The sequence below is a fragment of the Heptranchias perlo genome, unplaced genomic scaffold (assembly GCF_035084215.1).
Source record: "Heptranchias perlo isolate sHepPer1 unplaced genomic scaffold, sHepPer1.hap1 HAP1_SCAFFOLD_129, whole genome shotgun sequence".
In the NCBI taxonomy this organism is placed as follows: Eukaryota; Metazoa; Chordata; class Chondrichthyes; order Hexanchiformes; family Hexanchidae; genus Heptranchias; species Heptranchias perlo.
This window is the reverse complement of record NW_027138527.1, coordinates 120,085-137,653: the sequence shown is the minus strand read 5'-3', so window position 1 is coordinate 137,653 and position 17,569 is coordinate 120,085. Positions and strand designations below refer to the sequence as shown.

Below are 17,569 nucleotides of genomic sequence, written 5' to 3'. Positions count from 1 at the left end.
AAGGACAAAAGAAATGTACCAATTACAAAAGTGCAGAAACAAAGAGGGGCAGAGACAGAGTTACTCGGAGACGAAGAGAAACAAGGAGTAGGTTATTTAGATTGGAGATAAAAATAAAGAGAGAAAAAATGCATATATTATAATGAGAGAGAGACAACACAAATATGGATGGAACGAGAGTGAAACACTGACAAATGATTATAAAGTGATCGGAGCGGAGAGGTAATTCGATGGAAGAAAGCAATTCAAAATAACTAGAGACTGAGAGTGAGGCAGAGCAGGAGAGTGTCAGACATAAAAAGACAATACGAGAAAGAGAGAAATAGGAACAGAAAGCAAGGAGAATAATAGAAAACAGGAGAGATGGGAGAAATACAAAGATTAAAATGGAGACTGAGAGAGATGGAATGAAATACTGAAACAGATGGAAAGAAGAGATCGAGAAGTCAAATGGAACCGGAGAGAAAGAAGGAGACAGAAGTAGAGCTGGAGAGAGTGAAAAACAAACAGAATAGAACAAAGACAGGTGAAAAGGGAAAAGTAGATCCACAGAGAGAAACAATGAGAGAGGTGATGCCGGGATGCCCCACAATAAAGTCACTCAGCCTTGTGTACCTGACCCTGACCATTACTTACTGCAGGAGTTTCCCAGCTGCTCTGTGCAGTAAAAAATCATCTGATAAACGAAAGGCTGAAATTAAATCAGCTTCAGCATGTCTGAAGGAAAAGGATGATTAAAAGGAGGAAGGACTGTTAAAAGGATTGTTAATGACACATTGTAAAAGATCACACAGCAGAGGATAGATCACCATAGCAACAAGAACGATTCAAGGAGGGCTCGAGGTCGTTTGAACACCTGCCGACTTAACTTGGTTACGTTGTGGACACTGAGAGACAACAAGTGAAGTGTCAATCAATCGTGGGTTATATTTGTCTGAACCAATTGTTGATAACCCACCGTCCCAGAGGTGTGATTCTTTGTTAAAGAGGTCTTTAAAATCTGGGCAGACGTTGATTGGAGAGAGACACAGATCCACCACGACTGCTCCAACCTCACCTTTCACTTCCTGGCAGCACCACCTCACCTGGAATCTTCATGACTGCTCGCTAACTCCCAGCTTGATGCCTCGATGCTGGTTTACAGATTGCCTGTGAAGCAGATGGCCTGGATACAAGAGAAAGTCACACTACACTACAACGGTCTCCATCAAAATACCTGGAATCTTCGCGGCAAGATTGAACCAACCATGAGGATATAACTGTTGTTATGGGATCAGTCTAAGATAGATATTTGATTTCCAAACAGTTACGTATTTTGGGAATTCAGAGTGTGTTGTTTTATTGTTGTTGAAGCAATTCTAAATCTGGCATAAACCAAAGATGTTGATTAAATTGTAATCTCAATTTTTCTAGTAAATTAATAATAATAATAAATGATTGTTTTGTTCATAAAGCCATGGTTTGTGCCTGAAGTTTCTTTAGGATAAAGAGCCCATTATTTCAATATAAAATTAAACATCGTGGAGACAAAAAGTCATTGATCCCAAATTAAAGTGTAAAATCACTTTGCACCTTTTTGCTCCTCCATCTGTACCATGTGTAACTTTCCCAGTGAGCTGCTGGATTCTGTAATAAATCACAATGTACTCTTACCCCTTCTGCTGTGTTACTAAACTGGACAGGGTCCCACAGCACTCTCCTGTTCTGTTACTGTTACAAATACTGTTATTGTTTCAGATTAAAGAAAAGTATTAATAATGGAGAAATGAATTAAATCCCAGATCAGAACTACATTCAGATTGAGTCCAATTTTACTCTGAATTATTTAACAGAAGCTAGAATTACATTCTCTACACAAAATGGCTAATTGGACCTTTCCTCCGAATGTCTGGTCTCTCCTTCTCGGTCACCATTACGTCCAAATAACCAAATGTTAATCCACTTTTTTTTCAGAAGTTCACCTTTTGTTGTTTAATTCCCTCACTGCACCGCTGTCTTTGTGTTACACACCAGCTGGTGCCGTTCTCACTCAGTTTGTAGTTCAACAGTGATTTAACAGGAACAACAAATGAACCCTCTCCATGTCTCTCACCAGAACAAGCTTCTCCTTGCCCCTCAGTAAGATGGCTGCCTTACTCATGTCCATTCAGTTTCACGTTCACGGCGTTGAAATTATTGTTCATCGATTCATGGTTTCATGGTGGGTACGATGCAAGAGGGAATCCATTCAGCCCACCATGCTTTTGCCAGCTCTTTGAAAGCGCTATCCAATTAGTCCCATTTCCCGCTCTGCTTTTCCCCCACAGCCCTTTTGGAGGCTTTGTAATAGTAGGTGTATAATGGAAATACATATATATGTGTATGTGCAAATTTAGTTGCAAATGATTGTCTCTCAATCTTTTACTCTTGAGATTCTTCTCCTTTATGAACTGGGCTTTGCTTGTGCGCAAATGAATGTTGCTGAGAGATTGTCCCTGCAACTGAGTGAGGGATCATGCTGTGCATTAGTTTTTTGAAAAAAACACTTTTTTGCTTTGGCTCTTTTATACGTCATGAATTTGTTTGAACTCTTTGGCAGATTGGAAAAAGCCACTAACTGTAAGTTGACCACAAACTACAGGCTTTTTGTCCATTGCTAATTAAAACAAGAGAAAAGAGCAAAGGTAAAGTTCGTTCACCTTTGCAAACTGCAACATAAAGGGGTAAAGTAGCAAAAAATGCCCAGAGTTTTGTCGCCTGCTCCAGCAACAGAAGAGAAAATGAGCACAGGAGTAATGTGGACCATGCAGAAAACACTAACCAGAACAGACAGACAGACCAGCACCTTTTAGGGGAGAGGTGAGAGGGAGTGGGTGAGTGAGGGAATGAATTTCAAAGCAGGAGAGAAAACCCTGCAAACTTGTATTAGAGAGAGAGAGAGAAGCAACTTGTGCTCTTCAGCCTGCCCTGAGTGTCTTTCTGTCTCTCTCTCTCTCCCAACTTTTCTCTCTTTTCTTTAGATTCTCTGATTTGTAACTGGGGAGTTTCTTTGTCAGTGGTGTTTGGTGAGAGATTGCCTGCCTATGTAATGGAGCGAGTGAGTGAGTGAGTGAGTGTGAATGTGTGTGAGTGAGTGAGTGTGAGGGAGCTCTGGGCTCTTGCTGTGCCCTTTCAATCACTTGCTTTGTTTTTAATCAATTCCTTTTCAGCACCTCTCTCTCCCTGCAGAGGATATTTTTTTGTGGAAATGCTGTAACATGAAGATGTGGAAAGAGAATTTTTGGGAGGAGGAGGAATCCTTGGACAAGAAGCTTTCTCTCCACAGGGAACTGACCGAGGCCTTCATCCCAGGCTGCATTCAATGTGGCTCATGTGAGTTTTGCCTGGGTCACTGTGGGATCGGTGGGAGCACTGTGGGATCACGGGTTCCTGTGGGATCACTGGGATACTGCAGGTTCACTGGGGCACTGGCGGCCATTTTGTTTCAGCTTCATGGGGTGACAGGAGAAACTACTTTACCCATTCTATGTAATATAGAAATATTATATACATATATATATATACATATATATATATATCTTATTTTATATAACATGAAAGTCTCTCAAACATTTACACAAATTCAGTTTGGATACTGGGACCTCTGGGTGCACTGTGGGATCACTGGGATCACTTTGGGAGCACTGTGACATTATCACTGGGTGTGCAGGAGGATCACTGTGTCACTCTGCGATCACTGTGGGATCACTGGGTTCAATGTGGATCACTGGGACAATGTGGATCACTGGGATACTGTGCATAACTGTGGCATAACACTGGGTGTACTGTGGGGGTCACTGGGTCACTCTGCGATCTCTGTGCGATCACTGGGTGCACTGTGGATCACTGGGACACTGTGGATCAATGGGGCACTATCACTGGGTGGAGTGTGGGATCACTGGGTCACTCTGCGATCACTGTGCGATCACTGGGTTCTCTGCGGATTACTGGGACAATGTGGATCACTGGGACGCTGTGCAAGACTGGGGCAGTAACACTGGGTGCACTGTGGGGGTCACTGGGTCACTCTGCGATCACTGGGTGCACTGTGGATCACTGTGACACTGTGGATCAATGGGGCACTATCACTGGCTGCACTGTGGGATCAATAATCACTGTGGGGACTCTATGGGATATTTATTTACCCAGTTGGGCCGAATGACCTCTGTTTCTCTGCTGTACATTCGATGTAATTCTATGTAGTATACAAATATAGATAATGTTGTTATGATGTTGTGGGAAAACAGGGAATCCCGGAGAGACTTCCTTACACAGATGGGCCGAATGGCCTCTTTCTGTGCCGTGCAGTATTCAATGCTATATATATATATATATATATATATCTCAAAAGATAAATATTTTATATATACAAGCAAATGTTGTAAAATAGAAATAGAAATCGGGCTGAATGGCCTCTGTACTATACTCTGTTGTACTGTACATTCAATGTAAAATATATGTAACTGTATAATTCTATTATATATTATATTATACCATATATTCAACAATTTGTTGTTGTTGTCAAATAAGAAATTCAGGGGAATTTCTTTACCCAGATGGGCTGAATGGCCTGTTTCTGTGCCGTGCTGTATTCTATGTAAAATATATATAAAGAAATGTACGGGGTTAAATTCGATAACCCCCGAATCCGGGCGCGGGGGGCGATTAACCCCCGAGTGATTAACCTGCACCCGGTCGTTGAGATGCAGACAGTCCGTGAGATTGGTGCTGCCTGGTGATTTACCTGATTCCTGCGAGCAGTCAGGCCTGGCTGTGCTGTTGAGCGGCTTCTCACCAGCAGGGGGGCCCTGATATTTCGTGAGTGGTGAGCGCCTCGAAAAGGCAGCCCGCACCTCTTCAAGGCAGGCCGCACCTCTGAAAGGCAGGCTGCACCTCTGAAAGGCAGGCTGCACCTCTTAAAGGCAGCCCGCACCTCTTAAAGGCAGGCTGCACCTCTGAAAGGCAGCCGGCACCTCTTAAAGGCAGGCTGCACCTCATAAAGGCAGGTTGCACCTCTTAAAGGCAGGCTGCACCGATTAAAGGCAGCCTGTACCGATTAAAGTCAGGCTGCACCTCTTAAAGGCAGGCTGCACCGATTAAAGGCAGGCTGCACCGATTAAAGTCAGGCTGCACCTCTTAAAGGCAGGTTGAACCTCTGAAAGGCAGCCCGTACCTCTTAAAGGCAGGCTGAACCTCTGAAAGGCAGCCCGCACCTCTCAAAGGCAGCCCATACCTCTCAAAGGCAGGCTGAACATCTGAAAGGCAGGCTGCACCTCTTAAAGGCAGGCTGAACCTCTGAAAGGCAGGCTGCACCTCTTAAAGGCAGGCTGCACCGATTAAAGTCAGGCTGGATCTCACAAAGTCAAACATTTGATTCAGATTCAAACCTCCGGGGTAATTTCCTCTCGTACAGTTTTGATTGGCAGCTTCTTTTGAATTAAACAAACCATTGCTTAAAATGACTGGCTCCCAGTCACTGTTTTGAAGCCATTTTTCACCTTGTCTTTTTCAAACTGGTGAGTCTGTTTGGAATCTCTGAGAATGTTAATCAAGTCGACAGCTTCCATAGTTTGTGATAAAAAGACAACAAAGAACCAGGATGTTCGAAAGTTCGGTCACAGTTTCGTATAGTATTTGTGAATTATTTATTATTTTCTTTTCCATTAAGGATCTGGTTGAGCTTTACAGTAAAACTGTTGTCTTACTGCTACTATTTTGTTTGTTCTCTTATTGTTTCATCAATTTGTTTAAAGTCTAAAACAAGCACTAGTGTAGTGTGAATCTATCTCCCTCTGAAGAGCAGGCACTTTTAGGCACTGGATAGAACGAGTGGGCTGAGATAATCTGAAGGGGATTCACTGTTCATTACCTGGAGCCCTTCAAATGTTACATTGATATCAGGACAAGCGGAAACACTGAGACATTGGGAGTGAAGCCTCACCTAACAGAGGAGCTGCTTTTTCAAGCTTAGAAATACAGCTGAATTTAAATCAGCAAACATTCACTTCATTAAAGTAGACAAAAAGGCAACTATCTCTGAACTGTCGCCACTCTCTTAAAAACATAGATATTTTACTGATCTGGGAATAATGGTCTTGTTCAAACTGTACAAAATAAAAATCAATTGTGATCTTTTTAAAATAATGAACTGATTTAAAGCATTGTCCAACCAAACAAAGGCACCAAGAATTCCCAGGACATTGAGAGATTATGTGAGTGGGCAATACTGTGGCAAATGGAGTTCAATGTGGGGAAATGTGAGGTCATCCACTTCGGATCTAAGAAAGATAGATCAGAGAGTTTTCTAAATGGTGAGGAGCTCGGAACTGTGGAGGAGCAGAGAGATTTAAGGGTCCAAGCACAGAGATGATTAAAAGCTAGTGGACAGTTACAAAAATAATTAAAAAGGCTAATGGAATGTCGGCCTTTATTTCAAGAGGGCTGGAATATAAAGGGGTGGAAGTTATGTTCCAGCTGTACAGAGCTCTGGTTAGACCACATCTGGAGGACCGCATTCAGTTCTGGGCACTGCAACTCAGGAAGGATATATTGCCAATGGAAGGGCTGCAGCGCAGATTCACCAGAATGATCTCGTGGCTAAAAGGGGTTAAATGATGAGGACAGGTTGAATAGACTAGCCTTGTATTCCCCTGAATAAAGAAGATTAAGGCGTGATTGAATTGAGGTGTTTAAGATGATGAAAGGATTTGATAGGGTAGGTAGAGAGAAACTACTTCCTCTGTTGGGGGAGTCCAGAACAAAAGGCCATAACCTTAAAATTGGAGCTCGGCCGTCCAGGGGTGATGTCAGGAAGCACTTCTTCACACAAAAAGTCGTAGAAATCTGGAACTCTCTCCCACAAAAGTCTGTTGAGGCTGGGGGTCAATCCGAAATTTCAAAACGGAGATTGATAGATTTTTATTAGTCAAGGGTATTGATGATTAAGGAACCAAGGCGGGTAGATGGAGTTAACATACTGATCAGCCATGATCTAATTGAATGGCAGAACAGGTTGAGGAGCTGAATTGTCTACTCCTGTTCCTATGTAACAGGCTCGTGTGGCTGAATGGACTTCTCTTGTTCCTATGTAACATGCGCGAGGGGCTGAATGTTCTCATCTTCTTCCTATATTATCATGCTCGAGGGGCTGAATGGACTCCTCTTGTTCCTATGTAACATGCTCGAGGGGCTGAATGTTCTCATCTTCTTCCTATATTATCATGCTCGAGGGGCTGAATGGACTCCTCTTGTTCCTATGTAACATGCGCGACAGGCTGAATAGCGTCCAGATCCTGTATAACAGTCTCGAAGGGCTGAATGGCTTCCTCTGTTCAAGTGCAACGAGCTTGAGGGGCTTAATGGCCGAGTCCTATTCCAGTGTAATCGGCTCGAGGTGCTGAATGGCCTTCAGTTCCCGTGGAACACGCTCGTGGGGCTGAATGGCCTGCTGCTGTTCCTATCTAACAGGCTTGAGAGGCTGATTGGCCTCCAGATCTGATGTTTCGGGCTCGAGGGGCTGAATTGCCTTCAATTCCCGTATAACACGCTCGAGGGGCTGAATGGTCTGCTGCTGTTCCTGTGTAACAGGCTTGAGGTGCTGATTGGCTAACAGATCTAGTCTAAGGTGCTCGAGGGGCTGAATGGCCTCCTCCTGTTGCTATCTTACAGGCTTGAAGGGTTGATTGGCGTCTAGTTCCTATATAACAGGCTCGAAGGGCTGAATGGCCTTCAGTTCCCAGATAACAGGCTCGAAAGGCTAAATGGCCTCCTCCTTTTGATATTTGACAGGCTTGAGGGGTTGATTGGCCTCAAGTTCCTGTATAACAGGCTCAGAGGGCTGAATGGCCTCCTCCTGATTCTATGTAACAGGCTTGAGGGGATGATCGGCCTCCAGTAACGATGTAACGGGCTTGAGGGGCTGAATGGCCTCCTCCTTTTCCTGTGTAACAGCCTTCAGAGGCTGAATGGTCTTCAGTTCCCATATTAAAGGCTTGAGGAGCTCAATGGCCTCCTTCTGTTCCTGTCGAACAGCCGTGAAGGACTTGCGGCCAATTTGTCCAAGATGATTGCCAGACTTGCTGCCATTTTGTCCAAGATGTCGGGCGAACTTGCCACCATTTTGTCTAAAAATTAGAGCCGAACCTTTCAGGAGCGAGATTAGAAAACATTTCGACACACAAAGGGTGGTAGAAGTTTGGAACTCTCTTCCGCAAATGGCAATTGATACCAGCTCAATTGCTAAATTTAGATGTGAGATAGATAGCTTTTTGGCAATCAAAGGTATTAAGGTATATGGGCCAAAGGCGGGTATATGGAATTTGATCACAGATCAGCCATGATCTTATCAAATGGCGGAGCAGGAACGAGGGGCTGAACGTCCTACTCCTGTTCCTATGTTCCTATGATATTATTTATATGGAATTCCGACAGGCATTTGATAAGGTTCCACACAAGAGACTGTTGGCAAAAATGAAAGCGCATGGAACTTGAGGCAATGTGTTGACATGGGTAGAGAATTGGTTAGGAGATAGTAGTCAGAGAGTGGGGATAATGGGTACATACTCCAATTGGCAGGATGCGACTCGTGGTGTCTCCCAGGGATCTGTAACTGGGGTCTCAGCTTGTCACCATATTTATCAATGACTTAGATGAAGGAACAGAGAGTCGTATATCCAAGTTTGCTGATGAGACTCAGTTAGGTGGTACAGTGAGTAGTGTGGATGCGAGTGGAAAGTTGCAAAGGGACATTGATAAATTTAGTGAGTGGGCAAAACTATGGCAGATGGAGTTCAATGTGGGGTAATCCACTTTGGACCTATGGTCAGGGTATTTTCCAAATGGTAAGAAGCTCGGAACTGTGGAGAAGCAGAGAGAATTAACGGTTCATTTACATAAATCAGTAAAAGCTAACGGACGGGTCCAAAAATAATTTAAAAGGCGAACGGAGTGTTAGCCGTTATCTCAGGGGGCTGGAATATAAAGAAGTGGAAGTTATGTTCCAGTTATATAAAGCTCTGGTTAGACTGCGTCTGGAGTAACTGCGTTCAGTTTTGGACACTGCACCTCAGGAAGGATAGATTGACCTTGGAGGGGGTGCAGAGCAGATTCACCAGAATGTTACCGCGGTTAAAAAGGTGAAACTATGAGGACAGGCTGCATGGACTGGGCTCGTATTCCCTCGAGTACCGAAGATTGAGGGGCGGTCTGAGCGAGGTGTTTAACATGTTTAAATGAGTCGATAGAATAAAGAGAGAGAGAATCAATTTCCTCTGGGGAATCAAGAACGAGGGGGACAGAACCTTAAAATGAGAACCATGCCATTCAGGTTCGAAATCAGGAAGCACTTTTTTACACAATGGGCAGTAGAAGTCTGGAACTCTGTCCCCCAAAAGACTGTGGATGCTGGGGTTCAATTGAAGCTTTCAAGACTGAGATCGATAGTTTTTTGTTGGGTGAGGGTATCGAGAAATAGGGAGCAAAGACGGGTGAATGGATTTGCGGTTCAGATGATCTCTGATCTAATTGAAGGGTGGAACAGGTTCAAGGGGCGAAATGGCCTCCTCCTGTTCCCAATGGAAATATTGAGAATATGCTTTATTGATGCTGTGATGCCAGGTCCCACACCTGTCAAAACAAGGCCACATTTGGGAGTTTAATAACTTTGAAATGAACATTTTTCTTTTGTGACTTGTGCAACTTCGATCAATTGAATAGTTATGAAAGAGAATCAATGCCGTCATTCTAATTTCTGGCTGACCACCAAAGCAAAGGTTTCCGTAGTGTAGTGGTTATCACGTTCGCCTCACACGCGAAAGGTCCCCGGTTCGCTTCCGGGTGGAAACATTATGTTGGGGCAGATGTTTTTTTCATCTGTGAAAGAGCCGGTCCTGTTAAATTTAACACAAATTCGTGGTCTCACGAGCACTGAACATTTTAAACCGAGCCCTTCAAAATACAGTGTGTAAAATGAGAAGGGATAAAAAGTTCATCGCACAAAAGAAATGATTTCAAACTTCCCTCAGTCGCCTTTCTGCAAAATAACGTTATCGGTTAATTAATGGTGATGAAAACAATGATCGTTTTTTTTTTCTTGCCACAGCCTTTCAATTAGTTCATGCGACTAATATAACAAGTGTTCAAAAGTTGCTTTTCTGACCGGGAATCGAACCGGAGCCGCGGCACCCGCTGAAGAGCAAGCACTATTCGGCACTGGATCGAACGAGTGGGCTGGAACCCTTCAAATGTTGCACTGATATCAGGATAAGCGGAAACACTGATACATTGGGAATGAAGCCTCACCAACAGAGGAGCTGCTTTTTCAAGCTAAGAAATACAGCTGATTTTAAATCAGCAAAATTCCACTTCATTAAAGTAGACAAAAAGGCAACTATCTCTGAACTGTCGCCGCTATCTGAAAAACACAGACATTTTATTGATCGGGGAATAATGATCTTGTTCAAACTGTACAAGTTAAAAATCATTTCGAATCTTTTAAAAATAACAATCTGATTTCAAGCATTCTCCAACCAAACAAAATCACCAAGCATTCCCAGGATATTGGGAGATTATGTGAGTGGGTAAAACTGTGGTAAATGGAGTTCAATGTGGGGAAATGTGAGGTCATCCACTTCGGATCTAAGAAAGATAGATCAGAGAATTTTCTAAATGGTGAGGAGCTCGGAACTGTGGAGGAGCAGAGAGATTTAGGGTCCAAGTACAGAAATCATTAAAAGCTAGTGGACAGTTACAAAAATAATTAAAAAGGCTAATAGAATGTTGGCCTTTATTTCTCGAGGGCTGGAAAATAAAGGGGTGGAAGTTATGTTCCAGCTGTACAGAGCTCTGGTTAGAGCCCATCTGGAGGACTGCATTCAGTTCTGGGCACTGACCCTCAGGAAGGATATATTGGCCTTGGAAGGAATGCAGCACAGATTCACCAGAATTATAGCCGGGCTAGAAGGGTTATATTATGAGGACAGGTTGAATAGACTAGGCTTTATTCCCCTGAATATAGAAGATTAAGGGGTGATCTAATTGAGGTGTTTAAGATGATTAAAGGAGTTGATAGGGTAGATGGAGAGAAACTACTTCCTCTGGTGTGGAATCCAGAACAAGGGGGAATAACCTTAAAATTAGAGCTCGGCCGTTCAGGGTTGATGTCAGGAAGCACTTCATTCTGTTGAGGCCTGGGGTGAATACGAAATTTCAAAACGAAGATTGCAGATTTTTGTTAGGCATGGGTATTAATAATTAAGGAAATAAGGCGGGTAGATGGAGTTAAGATACAGATCAGCCATGATCGAATTGAATGGCGGAACAGGTTGAGGAGCTGAATTGTCTAATCCTGTTCCTGTGTAACAGGCTCGTGTGGCTGAATGGACTCATCTTGTTCCTGCATTAACATGCTCGAGGGGCTGAATGGACTCCTCTTGTTCCTATGTAACATGCGCGAGGGGCTGAATGGCATCCAGATCCTTTATAACAGTCTCGAAGGGCTGAATGGCCTCCTCCTGTTCCAGTGCAACAAGCTCGAGGGGCTTAATGGCCGAATCCTATTCCAGTGTAATAGGCTCGCGGTGCTGAATGGCCTTCAGTTCCCGTATAACACGCTCGAGGGGCTGAATGGCCTGCTGCTGTTCCTATGTAACAGGCTTGAGGGGCTGATTGGCCTCCAGATCTGATGTTTCGGGCTCGAGGGGCTGAATTGCCTTCAATTCCCGTATAACACGCTCGAGGGGCTGAATGGTCTGCTGCTGTTCCTGTGTAACAGGCTTGAGGTGCTGATTGGCTAACAGATCTAGTCTAAGGTGCTCGAGGGGCTGAATGGCCTCCTCCTGTTGCTATCTTACAGGCTTGAAGGGTTGATTGGCGTCTAGTTCCTATATAACAGGCTCGAAGGGCTGAATGGCCTTCAGTTCCCAGATAACAGGCTCGAAAGGCTAAATGGCCTCCTCCTTTTGATATTTGACAGGCTTGAGGGGTTGATTGGCCTCAAGTTCCTGTATAACAGGCTCGGAGGGCTGAATGGCCTCCTCCTGATTCTATGTAACAGGCTTGAGGGGATGATCGGCCTCCAGTAACGATGTAACGGGCTTGAGGGGCTGAATGGCCTCCTCCTTTTCCTGTGTAACAGCCTTCAGAGGCTGAATGGCCTTCAGTTCCCATATTAAAGGCTTGAGGAGCTCAATGGCCTCCTTCTGTTCCTGTCGAACAGCCGTGAAGGACTTGCGGCCAATTTGTCCAAGATGATTGCCAGACTTGCTGCCATTTTGTCCAAGATGTCCGGCGAACTTGCCACCATTTTGTCTCAAAATTAGAGCCGAACCTTTCAGGAGCGAGATTAGAAAACATTTCTACACACAAAGGGTGGTAGAAGTTTGGAACTCTCTTCCGCAAATGGCAATTGATACCAGCTCAATTGCTAAATTTAGATCTGAGATAGTTAGCTTTTTGGCAATCAAAGGTATTAAGGTATATGGGCCAAAGGCGGGTATATGGAGTTAGATCACAGATCAGCCATGATCTTATCAAATGGCGGAGCAGGAACGAGGGGCTGAACGTCCTACTCCTGTTCCTATGTTCCTATGATATTATTTATATGGAATTCCGACAGGCATTTGATAAGGTTCCACACAAGAGACTGTTGGCAAAAATGAAAGCGCATGGAACTTGAGGCAATGTATTGACATGGGTAGAGAATTGGTTAGGAGATAGTAGTCAGAGAGTGGGGATAATGGGTACATACTCCAATTGGCAGGATGCGACTAGTGGTGTCCCCCAGGGATCTGCAACTGGGGTCTCAGCTTCTCTCCATATTTATCAATGACTTAGATGAAGGAACAGAGAGTCGTATATCCAAGTTTGCTGATGAGACTCAGTTAGGTGGTACAGTGAGTAGTGTGGATGCGAGTGGAAAGTTGCAAAGGGACATTGATAAATTTAGTGAGTGGGCAAAACTATGGCAGATGGAGTTCAATGTGGGGTAATCCACTTTGGACCTATGGTCAGGGTATTTTCCAAATGGTAAGAAGCTCGGAACTGTGGAGAAGCAGAGAGAATTAACGGTTCATTTACATAAATCAGTAAAAGCTAACGGACGGGTCCAAAAATAATTTAAAAGGCGAACGGAGTGTTAGCCCTTATCTCAGGGGGCTGGAATATAAAGAAGTGGAAGTTATGTTCCAGTTATATAAAGCTCTGGTTAGACTGCGTCTGGAGTAACTGCGTTCAGTTTTGGAAACTGCACCTCAGGAAGGATAGATTGACCTTGGAGGGGGTGCAGAGCAGATTCACCAGAATGTTACCGCGGTTGAAAAGGTTAAACTATGAGGACAGGCTGCATGGACTGGGCTCGTATTCCCTCGAGTACCGAAGATTGAGGGGCGGTCTGAGCGAGGTGTTTAACATGTTTAAATGAGTCGATAGAATAAAGAGAGAGAGAATCAATTTCCTCTGGGGAATCAAGAACGAGGGGGACAGAACCTTAAAATGAGAACCATGCCATTCAGGTTCGAAATCAGGAAGCACTTTTTTACACAATGGGCAGTAGAAGTCTGGAACTCTGTCCCCCAAAAGACTGTGGATGCTGGGGTTCAATTGAAGCTTTCAAGACTGAGATCGATAGTTTTTTGTTGGGTGAGGGTATCGAGAGATAGGGAGCAAAGACGGGTAAATGGATTTGCGGTTCAGATGATCTCTGATCTAATTGAAGGGTGGAACAGGTTCAAGGGGCGAAATTGCCTCCTCGTGTTCCCAATGGAAATGTTGAGAATATGCTTTATTGATGCTGTGATGCCAGGTCCCACACCTGTCAAAACAAGGCCACATTTGGGAGTTTAATAACTTTGAAATGAACATTTTTCTTTTGTGACTTGTGCAACTTCGATCAATTGAATAGTTATGAAAGAGAATCAATGCCGTCATTCTAATTTCTGGCTGACCACCAAAGCAAAGGTTTCCGTAGTGTAGTGGTTATCACGTTCGCCTCACACGCGAAAGGTCCCCGGTTCGCTCCCGGGTGGAAACATTATGTTGGGGCAGATGTTTTTTTCATCTGTGAAAGAGCCGGTCCTGTTAAATTTAACACAAATTCGTGGTCTCACGAGCACTGAACATTTTAAACCGAGCCCTTCAAAATACAGTGTGTAAAATGAGAAGGGATAAAAAGTTCATCGCACAAAAGAAATGATTTCAAACTTCCTTCAGTCGCCTTTCTGCAAAATAACGTTATCGGTTAATTAATGGTGATGAAAACAATGATCGTTTTTTTTTTCTTGCCACAGCCTTTCAATTAGTTCATGCGACTAATATAACAAGTGTTCAAAAGTTGCTTTTCTGACCGGGAATCGAACCGGAGCCGCGGCACCCTCTGAAGAGCAAGCACTATTCGGCACTGGATCGAACGAGTGGGCTGGAACCCTTCAAATGTTGCACTGATATCAGGATAAGCGGAAACACTGATACATTGGGAATGAAGCCTCACCAACAGAGGAGCTGCTTTTTCAAGCTAAGAAATACAGCTGATTTTAAATCAGCAAAATTTCACTTCATTAAAGTAGACAAAAAGGCAACTATCTCTGAACTGTCGCCACTATCTGAAAAACACAGACATTTTATTGATCGGGGAATAATGATCTTGTTCAAACTGTACAAGTTAAAAATCATTTCGAATCTTTTAAAAATAACAATCTGACTTCAAGCATTCTCCAACCAAACAAAATCACCAAGCATTCCCAGGATATTGGGAGATTATGTGAGTGGGTAAAACTGTGGTAAATGGAGTTCAATGTGGGGAAATGTGAGGTCATCCACTTCGGATCTAAGAAAGATAGATCAGAGAATTTTCTAAATGGTGAGGAGCTCGGAACTGTGGAGGAGCAGAGAGATTTAGGGGTCCAAGTACAGAAATCATTAAAAGCTAGTGGACAGTTACAAAAATAATTAAATGGTTAATAGAATGTCGGCCTTTATTTCTCGAGGGCTGGAAAATAAAGGTGTGGAAGTTATGTTCCAGCTGTACAGAGCTCTGGTTAGAGCCCATCTGGAGGACTGCATTCAGTTCTGGGCACTGCACCTCAGGAAGGATATATTGGCCTTGGAAGGAATGCAGCACAGATTCACCAGAATTATAGGCGGGCTAGAAGGGTTATATTATGAGGACAGGTTGAATAGACTAGGCTTTATTCCCCTGAATATAGAAGATTAAGGGGTGATCTAATTGAGGTGTTTAAGATGATTAAAGGAGTTGATAGGGTAGATGGAGAGAAACTACTTCCTCTGGTGTGGAATCCAGAACAAGGGGGAATAACCTTAAAATTAGAGCTCGGCCGTTCAGGGTTGATGTCAGGAAGCACTTCATTCCGTTGAGGCCTGGGGTGAATACGAAATTTCAAAACGAAGATTGCAGATTTTTGTTAGGCATGGGTATTAATAATTAAGGAAATAAGGCGGGTAGATGGAGTTAAGATACAGATCAGCCATGATCGAATTGAATGGCGGAACAGGTTGAGGAGCTGAATTGTCTAATCCTGTTCCTGTGTAACAGGCTCGTGTGGCTGAATGGACTCATCTTGTTCCTCCATTAACATGCTCGAGGGGCTGAATGGACTCCTCTTGTTCCTATGTAACATGCGCGAGGGGCTGAATGGCATCCAGATCCTTTATAACAGTCTCGAAGGGCTGAATGGCCTCCTCCTGTTCCAGTGCAACAAGCTCGAGGGGCTTAATGGCCGAATCCTATTCCAGTGTAATAGGCTCGCGGTGCTGAATGGCCTTCAGTTCCCGTATAACACGCTCGAGGGGCTGAATGGCCTGCTGCTGTTCCGATGTAACAGGCTTGAAGGGCTGATTGGCCTCCAGGTGTGGTGTAACGGGCTCGAGGGGCTGAATTGCCTTCAGTTCCCATATAACAGGCTCGAGGGGCTGAGTGGCCTCCTCTTGTTCCTATTTTACAGGCTTGAGGGGCTGATTGGCCACCAGATCTGGTGTAAGTTGCTCGAGGGGCTGAATGGCCGCCTCCTGTTGCTACCTTAGAGGCTTGAAGGGTTGATTGGCGTCTAGTTCCTGTATAACCGGCTCGATGGGCAGAATGGCCTTCAGTTCTCAGATAACAGGCTCGAGGGGCTGAATGACCTCCTCCTTTTGCTATTTGACAGGCTTGAGGGGTTGATTGGCCTCAGGTTCCTGTATAACATGCTCGAAGGGCTGAATGGCCTCCTCCTGATTCCATGTAACAGGCTTGAGGGGATGATCGGCCTCCAGTAACGATGTACCGGGCTTGAGGGGCTGAATGGCCTTCTCCTTTTCCTGTGTAACAGCCTTCAGAGGCTGAATGGCCTTCAGTTCCCATGTAAGAGGCTTGAGGAGCTCAATGGCCTCCTTCTGTTCCTGTCGAACAGCCGTGAAGGACTTGCCGTCATTTTGTCCAAGATGGCCACCGTACTTACAGCCATTTTGTCCAAGATGTCCGGCGAACTTGCCACCATTTTGTCTAAAAATTAGAGCCGAACCTTTCAGGAGCGAGATTAGAAAACATTTCTACACACAAAGGGTGGTAGAAGTTTGGAACTCTCTTCCGCAAATGGCAATTGATACTAGCTCAATTGCTAAATTTAAATCTGAGATAGATAGCTTTTTGGCAATCAAAGGTATTAAGGGATATGGGCCAAAGGCGGGTATGTGGAGTTAGATCACGGATCAGCCATGATCTTATCAAATGGCGGAGCAGGAACGAGGGGCGTGATTGGCCGACTCCTGTTCCTATGTTCCTATGATATTATTTACATAGAATTCCGACAGGAATTTGTTAAGGTTCCACACAAGAGACTGTTGGCAAAAATGAAAGTCCATGAAACTTGAGGCAATGCATTGACATGGGTAGAGAATTGGTTCGGAGATTGGAGACAGCGAGTAGGGATAATGGATACATCCTCCAATGGGCAGCATGGGATGAGTGGTGTCCCCCAGGGATCTGTAACGGGGTTCTCAGCTTGTCACCATATTTATCAATGACTTAGATGAAGGAAGAGAGAGTCGTCTATCCAAGTTTGCTGATGAAACTAAATCAGGTGGTACAGTGAGTAGTGTGGAATGCGATTGGAAAGTTGCAAAGGGACATTGATAGATTAAGTGAGTGGGCAAAACAATGGCAGATGGAGATCAATGTGGGGTAATCCACTTTGGACCTATGGTCAGGGTATTTTCCAAATGGTAAGAAGCTGGGAACTGTGGAGAAGCAGAGAGAATTAACGGTTCATTTCCATAAATCAGTAAAAGCTAACGGATGGGTCCAAAAATAATTGAAAAGGCTAACGGAGTGTGAGCCTTTATCTCAGGGGCTGGAATATAAAGAAGTGGAAGTTATGTTCCAGTTATATAAAGCTCTGGTTAGACTGCGTCTGGAGTAACTGCGTTCAGTTTTGGACACTGCACCTCAGGAAGGATAGATTGGCCTTGGAGGGGGTGCAGAGCAGATTCACCAGAATGTTACCGGGGCTGAAAAGGTTAAATTATGAGGACAGGCTGCATGGACTCGGCTCGTATTCCCCCGAGT

General features: G+C 44.2%; 2 non-coding genes across 2 annotated transcripts; both read left to right on the top strand.

Annotated features, from left to right (window-relative positions):
- Positions 1–9,788: 9,788 nt before the first annotated feature.
- trnav-cac (transfer RNA valine (anticodon CAC)) lies at positions 9,789–9,861 on the top strand. The gene has a single exon. It is a non-coding gene; the product is annotated as a tRNA-Val (tRNA).
- A 4,110-nt stretch (positions 9,862–13,971) lies between these two features.
- On the top strand, positions 13,972–14,044 carry trnav-cac (transfer RNA valine (anticodon CAC)). The gene has a single exon. It is a non-coding gene; the product is annotated as a tRNA-Val (tRNA).
- The last annotated feature ends 3,525 nt before the right edge of the window (positions 14,045–17,569 follow it).